Below are 16,014 nucleotides of genomic sequence, written 5' to 3'. Positions count from 1 at the left end.
GAAGAGGGAGCGGAGGTGAGAGAGCGAGAGGTGGACGCTCCATTAATTACCCTTAATTAATAAGCTAGATCTAGCTATCTAGAGAGATAGTATTTAAAATATAGGTTGGGTGGTATGTCTAAGCAGCTATCGTGCATGTAGGGAGTCTTGCTGGCGGTGGGGATTCGTGAGGGGCAGCCTGCATCAAGAACCATCGGCTTGCAGAGTTGCCGGTGGTGGTGGCGGTAGATAAGGGGGTGAGAGTTTTATTTTATTTTTAGAGAGAAGAAATTTTTCAAAAAATACTCACAATAGAAAACATGTCTAACATGTGTCCTTTGACCATTTTCATCATGCCATGTTACCCATATTGCAGGCCTTACCTATCAGAATTGTCGTAAGCATGGCTAAATAGAGTGTTCAGTGTTTTTAGAAAAATATGACTCAAAGATGGTGGTTTTTTACAAAACGGAATTGTGGCGGTGTTTTTTAAAATGACAAAATTAGAGTTGTTTTTTGAAAAAAAAATCGGATTATGATGATTCGGTTCATTGTTATTTGCTAGATTTGCAACATCAAGAATTTGTCTCAATTGTGAACTTTATTGGGATAAGCATTCTTGACGATGGTTAGTCTTCCATTGCAAATTCATCACACTGGAGTTCGTGTCGGAGTCCGAATTGGAGCTGGGATATGTCCCATCCGCTTTGAGTTAGAATCAACTGTTTGTTAAATGTACAGTGTCCGTGGCTGGCTCATATTAAAACAGTTGAGGACTTGGTGCGTATAATGCACGCGGGTCTTGAATATACGCCGAACTCAATTCGGTTTGATCGCAGCTCCAATCTGCTCTTGTTTTAGACTCAAAGCCAGATAGGAATACGAGTTAGGACTTTGGAGTACGTCTGTATCGATCCATTGGTTTCCGGGTCCGACACCAACACCACGAGTGCACGGAACGGGACACGGGATCCTCCACCTGAAATGAAAAGAGAGAAAGGGAAATAAAAGGCGGAGTCACGTCATGAAGGAGGCGCGCCTCCTCCTGCGCAGCGCCCTGGGATGCAGCAAGGTCGCCGACTACGCCTCCATCTACAAAGCGTGGATCGCCATGGAGCTTCGCGCAGGCAACATCGACGCCGCCAGGGGCCTGTTCCACGAGTGGGGCAGCCGCATATACGCCGGCGAGGACGACAGCGGCGTCAACTTCTGGTGTATGTTCATCAACTTCGAGGTCTGGAACGGAGGTGCCGACCGCACGCGAGCCGTCGCCAGGGTGGCCGCGGAGACCTGCCCCAGAGATCCCACCATCTACGCCAAGAGCCTCAAGGTGGAGGTGCTCTTCAGGCACGGCGACCGCGTGCTCGCGCACAACCTCGACAACTTCGCCATGGACGTCGACTGCAAGGATTGGCTGCTTCATTACCAGGTGGGAGCGTGCCACGGCCACCACGACTCCAAGGCCAAACAGCTCGGCGGCGGCTTCTTCCTGGGCAAGATGTGCCGCGGCATCAGGCGGCTCGTGCAGCCACATGGATTCCGGCCGCTTCATGCAGCATCCACGAGGACATGTCTATCCGTCTAGGTCGTTGATCCATGCCTCGCGATTTGCCGTGTAATCTCCAAAGTCTCCAAATTTGTATTGTAAACACTAGTTCAATTTTACGTCAATGCATGGTGATCACTTTAGCATCGATGCTACTTCTCGTTCATTTATCCACGACGACAACCATGAAGCATGAAGCATGAAGCATCTTCTCGATTGTCTTCTCTCCTTTGTTAAGTTCACCTGGGCTGGTCGCACCGATCGACCAATTAGCTTCGTGCTTAACCAAGTTTTACGCCATTTAATTTGCATCCTGATTTGGATTAATCAAGATTAGATGACTTTATCTAAGTGAGAATAAAGCTAGTTCATAGTCGACTAAGAAATAATTAGACCCTTTCTTTTCTCTTGGTTATTAGTGTTTGACTTGCAAGTTTAGATCCGGAAAGTTCTTTTTCGGTGAATCTGCTTTTCCTAAACAATCATCGGCGAAGTACGGTGCCTTGTCTTGGCGGCCGGCCAGGACCGACGACGGTGACGCACATGGGCGCCGCATCCTTCTTGAGGGCATCGTCGAAGCGGGTGTCTCTTGATCTCCGCCCGGGCTCTCCGGGGGAAACCCTAGATCCCTCACGGGATTGGGCGTGGGCGACGCTCTTGTGTTGCTTTGCCTCTTGGGGCCTCGCTTTGGACGTCCACTGGTCAGAAGGGTTTGTGGAGTGTTTTGGCGGTTCGGCGGAGGCGGGTTCGTCTTCGGCCAGGTGGGACGCGGCCTCGGGGTCGGTGTGGTAGTTCGAGTGGTGGCTCCGGTCATTTCTCCTCCGCATGTTGCATTGAGGTGTGGTATTTACCTGGTTAGTCGTCGACCCGTGTGGAGCGCAGCCTCGGGGCTGGCGTGTGGTGTCGTGTTGTAACGGTTTTTTGGCCAGTTTTCCTCATAAGCGGGCCAACTCTTTTCTCCTATATCAATGAAAGGCAGAGCTTTTACCTCGTTTCAAAAAAAAATTGTACGACAAGCATGAAACATCTTCTTGATTGTCTTCTCTCCTTTGTTAAGTTCACCGGGGCTTCGTCGCACCGACGACCAACTAGCTTCGTGCTCAACCAAGTTTTACACTATTTAATTTGCATCGTGATTCGGATTAATCAAGATTTTTGATGACTTTATCTAAGTGAGAATAAAGTTAGTTCATAGTCGACTAAGGAATAATTAGACCCTTTCTTTTATCTTGGTTATTAGTGTTTGACTTGCAAATTTAGATCCAGAAAATTCTTTTTCGTGAATCTTCTTTTCCAAAACAATCATCGGCGAAGTACGGTGCCTTGCTGGGGCATAAAGAAATATTTCTTTATCAAGTACTTTGCTACCATTACCAATACGTTGTAAATGTAAGCATTTTTAAAAGCTAAATTAGCTTTCTAATAAGGCTTATATTTTGAAACAGAGGTAATAATTGTTTGTACATTGATGAATTCATAGAAAATTTATGAGAAAAATAGTAGTGTAAATTGTGGTTAATCCGATGATGATATTTTTTTTCTAATATGCTAGAAGAAATATGGAAAATGGTGAATTATTTTTCCAATTGTACTGGTAAAAGGGCAACTTATTTTACCATCTCATAAATAAACTTTGAATTTAATAATAACCAAATAAAATGAACTTCCATGAAAAAATACTATTAGGGTACTTATATTGGTACGGGTCCTTGGTTATGGTAAGAAGTAACTAATCAAATTAAGAAACTATGGAGAGACTAGAAACATTATATTATATATTGAAGCACAAACATGGTTGGTATCAAAAAAATAAACAGAAAATTGTATGGGTTTGTTCTTTGTCTTCTCGAAGCAGGCTTTGGTCCCGCTCTATAAATATTGCAACCACATGATACAACGAGTCTCGAAACAAATAAATGCTCTAGCAGCAACAAACACAAGGCCAAAAGAAAAGAAGAAGAAACAACTGGACAGATCGACTAAGCGAAGGTGACCCCAATCGCTGCGCTTCCGAAGAAGTTCCGCCATGCACGCTCCTAGCATCGGAACGCCAAGTCAACAATTTTAAGAAGGGAGGCTAGGGTTTCCCCTGCCACAGAAAGAGAAGTGGGCAAAGGGTAGCCACGACACCCTCTAGGAAGGCATGGTGACACCCGAAGGCGGCACCACTCGGTGTCGGGCGAGCCGACAAGAATTTCTCCCTAAAAACCCTATCCATAAGCCCGGACGATCCATTACTGAAGAGCCTCGCAAGGTCGAAGTCTCAACACCACCAAACTCGCCGCCCGCCAGCATGTGCCACTACGTTTATGAAGCCGCTATCTTTGTCTCACCAAAGCTACCGCCACAGAGGTTAATGGAAGCTTGAATCGGGATCAGCAGTACCGCGGCCGCTCGGGAGGGAAATGCCTCCACCACCTAGGCAATAATCAAAGGACGGACCATCAGGACACATTAGTACCAGTTGGCTCCGGCCGGGCCCATTGGACCTATGAAACCCCCGGGGAGGCACACCATTCCAAGAGGGTCTGCCCGGGACCATATCGAGCTTGTAAAGCACGTCGCCATGTCGCAACAGGCCGACCTCTATCACCACCATATGTCTCATGCATCGATCTCCCATAACCACCATATCCTTGAAGCAACGCCGTCATGGGAAGGATGGCCCGGTGTGGCCCAGATGGGTGCTCGAATGCCCAGATCTATGTCGGGCAGCTGCCGCGTAGCTGGAAGCCATCACCATAGTGACTTCGCTCCTCGGTCGTGAAGCCCCGCCCTCGCCTCCCGAGCCGCACAACCCGACGGAGATAGCCCTGCAAGCTCCCTAAAACTGGAGGGGGTGGTAGAAGAAGGGTGTCGCCGCTAGCACCGCTCGATCCGGGAGGGGTGGTAGAAGAAGGGTGTCTCCACCCGCACCGCTCGGGCCACGCCCGGCGGCTTCCTCTAATTACGTCGGAGGGGGAAGGGGAGGCATCGGTCAGGTTTGACCTGCTCGCGCCCACACATGAGCGGGGCCAAGGGAAAGAAATTGTATGTTCTTTATTTAATTAGCTCGTTGCAAAATTAATAATTTCCATGCAAATGATGAACAAAAACACAATCAATAGATCAATCACACGTAAATAATGACTTATTTGTAGAATAGACAACTTATTTGTAGAATAGACGTGGAAATACCACGGATATCTCTCGATGAATGATCCAACTAGGGTAAAACCAAAGTTGAAAGGTATATCGTAGGAACAGAGGAGCGCATGGAAGCATGTTCCCACCCACGAAGGAGTGTACATTCTTCTCGGCCCAATGTTCATCCGGTTCATTGCTAATCTATCCACGTAGCAGGATGTAGGGTTGTTAGATCGTGATAGCTCTTGAACCTGGATAAAAAAACATTGTGTGCTCTTGTCTCTTTTTGTATTGATCAGAAGGCGGCGGGATCAGGAGTGTTCCCACGTCGTTTGCCAAACCAAATTGACGGTAACAGCGTCCCTAGTGTTCGGGAATGTACCTACGACAAACATATAGAGTGCCACAAGTTTGATGAAGCGGAAATTAATCAATATTCCGCCAAAACATTGGCACTCCTCCCTGAAAAATGAAACACAACACGGGCGAAATAGCTCGTGAGAAAACATACTAGGTCTCATCGGCTAAGATCGCCTGCACCATAGAAGATAGACATGCATATACACAATCATCAGTTTTAAGAAAAATTTGGATTTTTTTCACAAATTCCACCGAACAATATTCTCAACTTAGAGACAACTAGATCCGCCAAGCCGACGATCGAGCAAGTGGTGATGAGAGGAAAGATGAAGGAGAGCTAGTTGATACATCGGGGATTAATGCAAGTGGGTTAGTCGGAAGAGGGAGCGGAGGTGAGAGAGCGAGAGGTGGACGCTCCATTAATTACCCTTAATTAACAAGCTAGATCTTGCTATCTAGATAGAGATAGTATTTAAAATATAGGTTTGGTGGTATGTCTAAGCAGCTATCGTGCATGTAGGGAGTCTTGCTGGCGGTGGGGATTCGTGAGGGGCAGCCTGCATCAACAACCATCGGCTTGCAGAGTTGCCGGTGGTGGTGGCGGTAGATAAGGGGGTGAGAGTTTTATTTTATTTTTAGAGAGAAGAAATTTTTCAAAAAATACTCACAATAGAAAACATGTCTAACATGTGTCCTTTGACCATTTTCATCATGCCATGTTACCCATATAGCAGGCCTTACCTATCAGAATTGTCGTAAGCATGGCTAAATAGAGCGTTCAGTGTTTTCAGAAAAATATGACTCAAAGAGGGTGGTTTTTCACAAAACGGAATTGTGGCGGTGTTTTTTAAAATGACAAAATTAGAGTTGTTTTTGGAAAAAATAAATCGGATTATGATGATTCGGTTCATTGTTATTTGCTAGATTTGCAACATCAAGAATTTGACTCAATTGTGAACTTTATTGGGATAAGCATTCTTGACGATGGTTAGTCTTCCATTGCAAATTCATCACACTGGAGTTCGTGTCGGAGTCCGAATTGGAGCTGGGATATGTGGTATAACTGTTTGTTAAATGTACAGTGTCCGTGGCTGGCTCATATTAAAACAGTTGACACTACGGGAAAGCCCGACGTTGCCGTGCTCCACTTTGCACGGCAAAGAGGCCTATACGCACGGCAACGGCTTTGCCGTGCGTGCACTCACGGCAAAGTTTGCACGGCAACGTCTTCGACGGCAAAGCCACCTTTGCTGTGTGCATGCAAGGACTGCACGGCAAAGCCCTTTGCCGTGCGTTGCCATCTCTGCCGTGCGCTGCCAACTCTGCCGTGCGCCATCTCTTTGCCGTGCGGCAGTGGGGCTGCCGTGCGCCACAAATCTTTGCCGTGCGCCCGACGTTGCCATGCGCCACCATTCACTGCCGTGCGCACCTTTGCCGTGTGGCCTAGCTCTATCACGCACGGCAAAGCCCCCTACAGGCACGCCCCCATGAGCTCCCAGGTCTACAGGCTGCCGCCATGTGGCTCCTTTGCCGTGTGCACACGCACGGCAAAGGGCCTTGTTTTTTTTCATTTTTTTTGCTGTTTTTTGCGTATTCCCTGCATTTCAAATATAGCAATTGACAATAAAGCATATACAACATATAATCTTCAACATAACATCACCAAACACTACAGGAACACCACAAATACATCAAACACACATATTCATGCATACAATGCATTATATAGAGTCCATAGTGCATCCACACAAGTTACATAGAGTCCATAGTGCAATGTCCAATATTACAATCCATTACAAGCATACAATCCGACAAAGTGCACGAAGACCATGACATCAACCTTGTCCTCCTCCGCTTCCGCCGGCCTCGTCGTCATTTCCTTGTGACATATAATCTATAAGGTTGATGGAATGAACATTTGCATTTGCATTTGCATATTGAACACTTGAACAAGTACAAGTAGCGGGTTGGGCACAAGAGGACTCACCGCGGTTCATGCTCCGGATGATGTTCAAGTTGTTCATGGTGAGAGGTGTCCCCGGACTCTGAGTGGGCGGTGGCGGCATCCACGGCATGGAGTAAGGTGGAGGAGCAGGAATACTCCCCGGTGGAGAAGACAGAGCCATCTGGCTCATCAGCCAGCTCATCTGTGCCTGCTGCTGCTGCATCATCTGCTGCTGCCATTGCATCTGCAGCATCATCTGTGTCTGCTGCTGCTGATACTCCAGAATCTGCCGCTCCATGTTTCGTGCGTGCTCCTGGGCCGCCTGCTCCTTTTCTGCCATGTCCGCCTATGATGTGTTGCCGCGATGTCATTAACATTTCAATGGAAAGCATGTGCATGTAAAGGAAAGGTAGAGGCCGGAGGAAGAACATACCCGTAACCGCTCGACAGCTAGATCCGAAGCCCGTGGCCGGGGCTCTACCTCAGGCTGGCCGCTCTTACGACCACGACGGATCTGGCGGAGAGAGGGAACCATCGCTGGGTTGACAACCCCGTCACCAAACCATAGGCGGCCATGCTTCAAGCCTTCTCCCGCAAGCACCGCAACCTCAGGGTCAAAGTCCTCGGCCTCTGGGTTGGCGTCCTCGCCGTACTTCTGCTTGAACTTGGAGACATACGACGTGCACTGGGTCTCGAATTGCGGGTTAACCCACACGGACCCCGTCTCAGGATGCGGCGTCTTCCTTTGCTTCATCTTCTTTAGCACGGCAAAGACGTTAGGCTTCGCTCCTGTCATCACTTCCTGCAAAAGAGAACATGTAATAAAGTGAAGTGGCACACCCTTGCAGAGTTAGCAAATATATAACATGAATTCAAAGAATGAAGGAACCATTAATTTGCTCACCTCGTTCTGCAGGTGAAGAGAGATGGGGATGCTGCCTTGGATATGCGATCCACCTCGCATCTCTGCCCGCTTCTTCTTGCCCTCCTCGTGCTTCTTGAGGTACTGGGGGCATGTCCACCACATGTCCATCGCAAGGAAGCACCTGTCGTCTGTGCCGACGTACGGAGGAGGGTTCTACATGCACAACATAAACCCATTATGGTAAAATAAACTACATGGCGATAAAAAAATCAATAACACACAAATGCAAATACCTGCATGTACTGCCACGGCTGCATGAGCGTGTCGCGAGCGTCCTCCTTAGTCATGTGGACGAAGCGGTCGGCGTGCCAGTCACGGACGCACTGAACACGTGCCTCGTAGTGCATGCCAGTCACCCTCTTCCTTGCAAGCTAGTGAAGGACATCATCGCACGCATTTTCCTTGCCCTCAGCCTTCTTGAAGTATTTCTGCAACCATGCACATAGGTAAAACAAGGGGCATTAGTGCAATTATTGTCAACCAAGGAGAGTGTATAAATGGTAAGAAGTCAAAAGTCACGTACCCAAAATTTGCCAACAACGCAGTCCGCCAAGGTACCGCGGCCAAGAGCATCTTCCGCGAGGCTGTAGTGCCACCACCTCCAAGCTACGTCGCAGCCACCACTAGGGAGATTGACTATCCCAGGGAAATACCTTCTAAGTAGGCCCCCAAGGATATTCGAGTACCCACGTGGCGGCTTCTGCGACGGGTCTTCATACGTGAACGAGCTGCACCATGAAACGACAACATCAATATGTATGTGATAATAATTTTGATAATGACAAAATTGCGATAACGAAATGCCAAAAATTAACATGTACCTCCTTCCATAGGGCACTAGAACAACATGGTTGTAGCGCCAGTGCTTCAGCGCGGGGAGCTGTGTTATCCCACGCCAATATGGCCTCCTCTCACGTGGCCTCAGCCTCTCCAAAGCTGGAACGTACTCGTAATCCGGCGGCGCATTCCAAACTAGGTTTGGATCAGGATCGAACGGTAAGTTCCCCAACCCCTCATCCTCCGAGAGGTCCTCCTCGTCCCCCTCCTCCTCCTGGTCCTCCCCACCCCCTCCTACTCCTGGTCCTCCCCAACCCCCTCCTCCTCCTGGTCCTCCCCACCCCCGTGGTGCTCCTGGTCCTCCACCTCATCATCATCATCGGCTGCGGGAGGGGGGCTGGGACTAGGAGTGAGTACCCGCGTCACATTCTTCCTACGCGGTCGCACGTGCACTGGGGGAGCGACGGGAGGGGGGCTAGGAGGGGGGGGTAGTAGCTCGGCCCCGCCTCGAAGTCCCTGCACCTACCAAGTCCATGAGCTTCTTTGTAAGACCGCCACCCCTTTTTTTGGCGGCATGCTTCAATCACCTGCAAACACAAATGAAGAGAGTGGTTTATTAGTACGCAATATTGTAAAGAGATAAATATTAGTGAAAGCAACAGAAATATAAGTAGTCGAACATTAATGAAAGCAACAACAATGCAAATAGATGAACATTAATTAGTGGAAGCAACAAATAGCTAGCATAGAGTTCTCTCAAACATAGCACGGAGTTCTTACAAATAACCTAGCTAGACAATCACAGTTACACAGAGTTATTACAAATAGGCTAGCCTCACAATTACTACTACATAGATCAGTAGCCTATGTCGCCATTCGTGATTGGACCGCGTGTCTCCTCATCGTCATCAGGCTCGGCGAACCAATAATCATCAATGAAACCTGGAGGTGGTCCATCTGCATCGAGGTCAATCCCTGCTTTGAACGCCTCGAGCAAACTCAGGTCTTCCGGGGCACAAACATCCTCAGCTTCATCTTCTGCATTGTCTCCATCCATGCCCGCGTCTTCTTGTTCATCGTCTACGACCATGTCATCGATAGTCGGCAAGCCGATTATGAAATGGCCGGGGAGCCCTTCTTCCTGATAAAACTCGACACTCCTTGCTGAGGGGTCTACGCGGCGGTAATCGTCCTTTTTTGGCGGGGGCGGCCTATTGCGTGAAGGCACCGTCATCACAACATCCCATCCATGTAGACGTTTTGTCGGGTTTTTGCACGCGTACGGGAGATAGAATACTTGAAAGGCCTGGGTAGCCAAGATGTACACATCCTCTCCCTTATAAATGGAGTTCCTTTCAACTTCGACCAACCCAATTTCAGGATCCCGTCTCACCCGACGTGGGTTAAACCAATGGCATTTGAAGACGACGGGATTTAGCCCTTTGTGAAACCCGTAATTCAGCTCGTATATACCCTTGACTCTTCCATAGTAATGGAGCCCATCATCACCTTGACATACCACCCCACTATTTATTGTCTTCGCGTTGGGCCGGCTTGTTGTGTATTGATGGGTCTGGAAGCAATACCCGTTCACGTCATAGGAGTTGAACGCTTCTACGGAATGGTCAAAGCCCCTAGCAATTTTTCTTAGCTCTGACTTCATCTCTTTGTCAGTTCTTGCCTACAAGTTTAGCACGAGAAGTTTAGAACGAGAAATGACCGATAAATGTCGGAAGTGCTAGCTAATTTGGATAGAATAGTACCAAATTACAAAACCAGCTACTGAAACCGAAACCGCCGCCCTTATCGAAAATTTGCTTGGATTCTTCCGGGGTAGGCTCCCTGTGGGTATTCTTCCAATGTATAGCCTTGAATTTCCTATACCGATGAAAAGAGGAAGAGTTAGCCACGAACATACGAGTGGATCAAGGCCGTGAATGTTTGTGAATAATTAAATGGTTCGCACTTACTCGATGTACGGCTTCACTTCGACCATGGTGTTTAAGACATACGAGTGGATCAAGGTCCGCTCATGTAGGTCCGTTCTGTACGGCTTCGAGCCACTTGACTTGCAACCAAGCCCCACGAAGATGCTAAGCTTGGGTACTTCTTCATTGTTGGCGACATTGTAACGGAGGACCGGGTTGTGCTTTGTGGGAATGTTGGGATCATAGTGCTTAGTGGTGAAGTTTTCCACCTCCACGTTCAGGACTGCCTCGGCTATGGATGCTTCGATCTTGCATTTATTGCCAGTCATTTGACGAAGCTTTTGTGTTTCTCTCTCGGGACCAAACTGCCAACGGCCCCAATTCGGGCCCCCCTTTAAGCACTCCTCCGCGAGGTGCAGGATCATCTGTTGCATCGGATTAAAGAACCCTGGAGGAAAGATCTTCTCTAGATCGCAAAGCAACACGGGTGCCTCTTCATCCAGCTTCTCAATCACTTTAGTGTCTAACTCCCTAGCACAAATCTGGCGGAAGAAAAAACTCAACCTCGCTAGCACTCGCCAAGTCTTCTCAGGGACATAGCCTCGAATCATCACCGGCATTATCCGCTCAAGCCATATGTGGTAGTCATGACTCTTCAGTCCTTGTACTCGCAGCGTTTCAATGTTCAGGCCCCTCATCCAGTTGGCTGCGAACCCATCGGGGAAAAACAAGGATTCCTTCATCCATTGGAAGACCTCCCTTTTTTGGGCCTTTGTGAGGCAGAACGGAGCGTGTGGCTTAGTCCAAGTTTTTTTTGGCACCATTAGGTGGCTGCATGTTCAACTCCGGCCTATCGCACCACATTTCTTGATCAATTCGAGCCTTTATGTTATCCTTTGTCTTCTCAGTGTCCACAATCGTGCTCCAAATGGCTTCACTGATATTCTTCTCGGTGTGCATTACATCAATGTTATGAGGGAGCTCGAGAAACTCAAAGTAAGGGAGCTTCCATAAGCACGGCTTGTGAGTCCATTGGTGTGTCTCCCCATATCCCAAGAAACCATTCCCATCAGGGCTAGGCTGAAGAGCATCTAACTCGGCCTTGATTTCCGTTCCGGTCTTCAGAATTGGCTTCGGGCCACGGACAACACGACCTTTCTTGAAACTCTTTACATCACTCATGTATGCATGCCTCCGCTCAAGGAACTGTCGAGCTTCATCAAAGCTTGAATACTTGCCTCCCTTGTTTAGCCAGAAGAAAGTAACGGCCTGTCTGCACTGTGGGCAAGGCCACTTCCCATGTGTACACCACCCGCAGAACAAAGCACGTGCTGGCAGGTCATGCAGGGACGTGTGGTACCACACATACATATCTAAGTACTCCTTCTTTGATGCGTCATATGTTCGGATCCCGCGACCTTCCCAGCCACGAACCAAGTCATCCACCAGCGGTTCCAGGTACACATTCATGTTCTTACCCGGGTATTTGGGCCCTGGGATTATCATCGACACAAACATGTTCTCTGATCTCATGCAGACGCCAGGGGGGGAGGTTCATGGGAATAACAAACACTGGCCAACAACTGTATACTGCAGCCGACATACCATATGGATTGAACCCATCGGTTGATATCGCCACTGGTACGCTCCTCGGGTCACCTGCTTTCAGTGGAAATTTCTTGACAAGTTCTTCCATGCAGTACCATCCAACGGATGTATCATCTTGTCGGTGTATCTGTTTCCTTCCACGGCCCACCTCATCTGGACAGTATCCTCGGTCATGAAGAGCCGCTGGATCCTCGGTAGAACTGGAAGATAGCGGAGGATATTCTTGGCAATCGTGGTCTGCCTCTTCTGACCATCACCATTGCGGTCTACCTCAAAGTACCTAGAGGAATTGCATTTGATGCAATAATTTGTGTCAGCGTGCTCCTCTCTGAATAGCATGCATCCATTTGGACAAGCGTGTATCTGCTGAGATGACATCTTAAGGTTACTGAGCAATTTGGTCGAATAGTAGAAGTTTTGCGGCAAGAGGTGCCCTTTCGGCAGAAGGCTGCCTACGATGACCATAAGTTCATCGAACCCATCTCTGCACAAGTTCCTATGGCACTTCAAGGCCATAAGGCGAGCGATGGCATCTAGTTGGGTAACCTCTGTATTTTCATGTAGGGGTTTCTGCGAAGCAAACAGAGCCTCATAATACTCCTTTGTGTTTTCCTCCGGGTCCTCACTTGTCTCCGGATCCTGAGGTGTCACCCCACCTCTACATGAGAGCTTTCAGGCACATTACCATGAGCCAAGTTTTCTAAGCACCTATCAAAACCAGTGTCATATTCCCCCTAGGTTGAATCTGCTGCACCTCCTTCCTAGCACGTTTCTTTGCCTTTTCTCCATGGTAAGTCCAAATCTTGTAGGACGGTGTGAACCCAAACTTGATCAGGTGCATACTCATAGTGTCCTTGTCATGTGCCTTTTGGTTAGCGCACTTACTACAAGGGCACCAAACTCTTATAGGTCTGCTAGGGATGGCAAACGCCCTATTCACAAACTGCTTGGTGTTTTCTCCCCATTCATCAGTATAGTTCCACTGACTGATTCTGCCATCGTACATCCAGCCACGATTATCCATCCTCTAATCAGCAACAAAACAGACGAACATAGCATTTATATATCAAATAGGAAATAAATGCATCATATCTTTTTTTTTATGCGTGCATCAACCTGAAACTCTACTAGGTGGGCTCCTAGCAGCCGCCGGATCCGTAGATTGAGTACGTTCTCCCAGCTCTACCCCGATCCGAGACAGAATTTCGGCAGCACCTCCCCGCTGCTCTCCCGATACACGTCTCGGCAAAAAGCCGAGAGGGGTGTGCATCCGGAGAACAACGGGGAGGAGCTACCGAAATCCTGTCTCGGATCGGGGTAGAGCAGGGAGAACGTACCCAACTACGCATCCGCCGGCTGTCCCGATAAATGCCGTAAGAGTTACGGTTCATAATATGCGAGACCACTAATGCATATTTATCCATGTAACCCTTACGTTCGGGAAGAGAGGCCTAGGTATCACGACAGACTTGGTGATCTAGACACAAAGAAAACCCTAGGTACAAGAGAGGCGAACGGTTTCTCACCCTCGAAGCGGGATCGACTGCCGGTGAAGAAGACCAACGACCCTCTGAGAGAATCGCCGAAGAAGATCCTGAATGCCCCGTCAAACACCCCCGCAACGCCACCCCTCGTGTCCACCTCGAAGCATCGTCTGCATAACGAGAAAATAAAATAGTCATGCAAGTGAACAAGATTTTTTTACAATAGTGGTATAACAGTATTACTTCACCATAAAAAATTCCTTCCGGCACATTATCTTGTTTTTGCCATATGGGCCTAGTTTTAACATATCTGTATCATAAACACCTTTTTCAAAACTAAATTACTATTTCTAATTTATACTAAACACTAAAACCTTATACTAAACTAAAATCCTATTTCTAATTCATACTAAACTAAAATCCTATTTCTAATTTATACTACATTACATTAACTAAATCCTATACTACACTAAAATCAACACTAAATCCTACATTACAATCTACACTAGCTAATCTCTTACCTACATGTGGTGGCGGATGGAGCTGAAGCGGGTGGTGGCGGTAGGAGCTGAGGTGGGTGGTGGCGGGTGGTGGTGGCCGGGGGCGAGCAGCACGAGCAGGGGAGGCAGCCCCGGGTGGTGGTGGCAGCTCGACGGGGACAGGGGAAGCAGGGACCAGGGGCTACCGAGCTCGGGCGCGCGGCGCCAATGGCATGGAGGCGGCCGGCCTGGTGGTGGATGGGCGGAGGGGCCGGATGCAGCAGGCGTGAGGAAGGGGCCGGATGCGCGCGGCACGGAGGCGGCCTGGTGGTGGACAGCGGAGGCGGCCTGGTGGTGGGCGCGCGCGGTGAAGCTCGCGAGGCGGAGGCGTGGGTGGGGCGCGCAGCGGACGGCGGCGGCGGCGGTCGAGTGGGAAGAGGACGATAGGTGGGGGGTGGAGATGTGCGTTCTGGTCGGGACGCGCGTGACCTTGTTTTGCCTTATCGGCAACGTCGCCGTGCGCCCCTCTTTGCCGTGCGGCAAACGGCCTTTGCCGTGCGGTGGAGCCTTTGCCGTGCGCAAAGGGCCCTTTGCCATGCGGTGAGGCCTTTGCCGTGCGCAAAGGACCCTTTGCCGTGCGGCAGGTCTCTTTGCCGTGCGACCTTGCACGGCAAAGGCTTTTTTTACCATTTTGATTGTCATAAATTGCATGCAGCGCACACAATTCAATCGATGCCAAACCCAATAACAAATGCAAAATGAAAAGTTACCACGTTCAACTTTGTTTATGCCACTAAATATGTTTATTCCAACCTGGCTCGTATGAATTCAAGGGTAAGGTCAAGGGCCTTTCGGTTGTCCTTTTGATTTCAGAAAACGGGATATGGAGACAAGGTGCTACTATTCATCCATTTGAAGAAATGGAGTACAACAACATTTATTTGATTTCAGAGTTCACTGGAAATGCAAAAAAATGTGATTCAAGCACACCCTCGATCCTAAACCCTAGACCCTAGCCCTAACCCTACGCCGAACCCTAACCAGTAGATCAGTCACACCGTCGATCGTGTGATAATGGCTCGAGCTGCGGGTGTATGTGCCAAAGGGTCCCAATCTTGGTTCTCCATGTGTATATGTCCTAAACAAACCTAAAAGTATGAAAATGTACATTGGTGCACCCTCGCGCGGAGAAATCTAGGGGGTAGACCCGCCGGGGCACGCGTTCCGCTATTTTGGGGGGAGGAGGGGGAGAACGACCGCCGGAACACTGGAACCCCACCAAATCTTGCATGTGGGCCTATGCTATGTGTCAAAGTGTGATGCAAGGTGTAATGGTGCAAAAGTAGCTCCCCTAAACCCTAGACCCTAGCCCTAACCCTACGCCGAACCCTAACCAGTAGATCAGGCACAACCTCGATCGTGTGATAATGGCTCGAGCTGCGGGTGTATGTGCCAAAGGGTCCCAATCTTGGTTCTCCATGTGTATATGTCCTAAACAAACCTAAAAGAATGAAAAGGTACATTGGTGCACCCTCGCGCGGAGAAATCTAGGGGGGTAGACCCGCCGGGGCACACGTTCCGTTGTTTTGGGGGAGGAGGGGGAGAACGACCGCCAGAGCACCGGAACCCCACCAAATCTTGCATGTGGGCCTATGCTATGTGTCAAAGTGTGATGCAAGGTGTAATTGTGCAAAAGTAGCTCCCCTAAACCCTAGACCCTAGCCCTAACCCTACGCCGAACCCTAACCAGTAGATCAGGCACACCCTCGATCGTGTGATAATGGCTCGAGCTGCGGGTGTATGTGCCAAAGGGTCCCAATCTTGGTTCTCCATGTGTATATGTCCTAAACAAACCTA

The sequence above is a fragment of the Lolium perenne genome, chromosome 7 (assembly GCF_019359855.2).
Source record: "Lolium perenne isolate Kyuss_39 chromosome 7, Kyuss_2.0, whole genome shotgun sequence".
NCBI lineage: Eukaryota > Viridiplantae > Streptophyta > Magnoliopsida > Poales > Poaceae > Lolium > Lolium perenne.
This window is presented reverse-complemented; position numbering follows the sequence as displayed.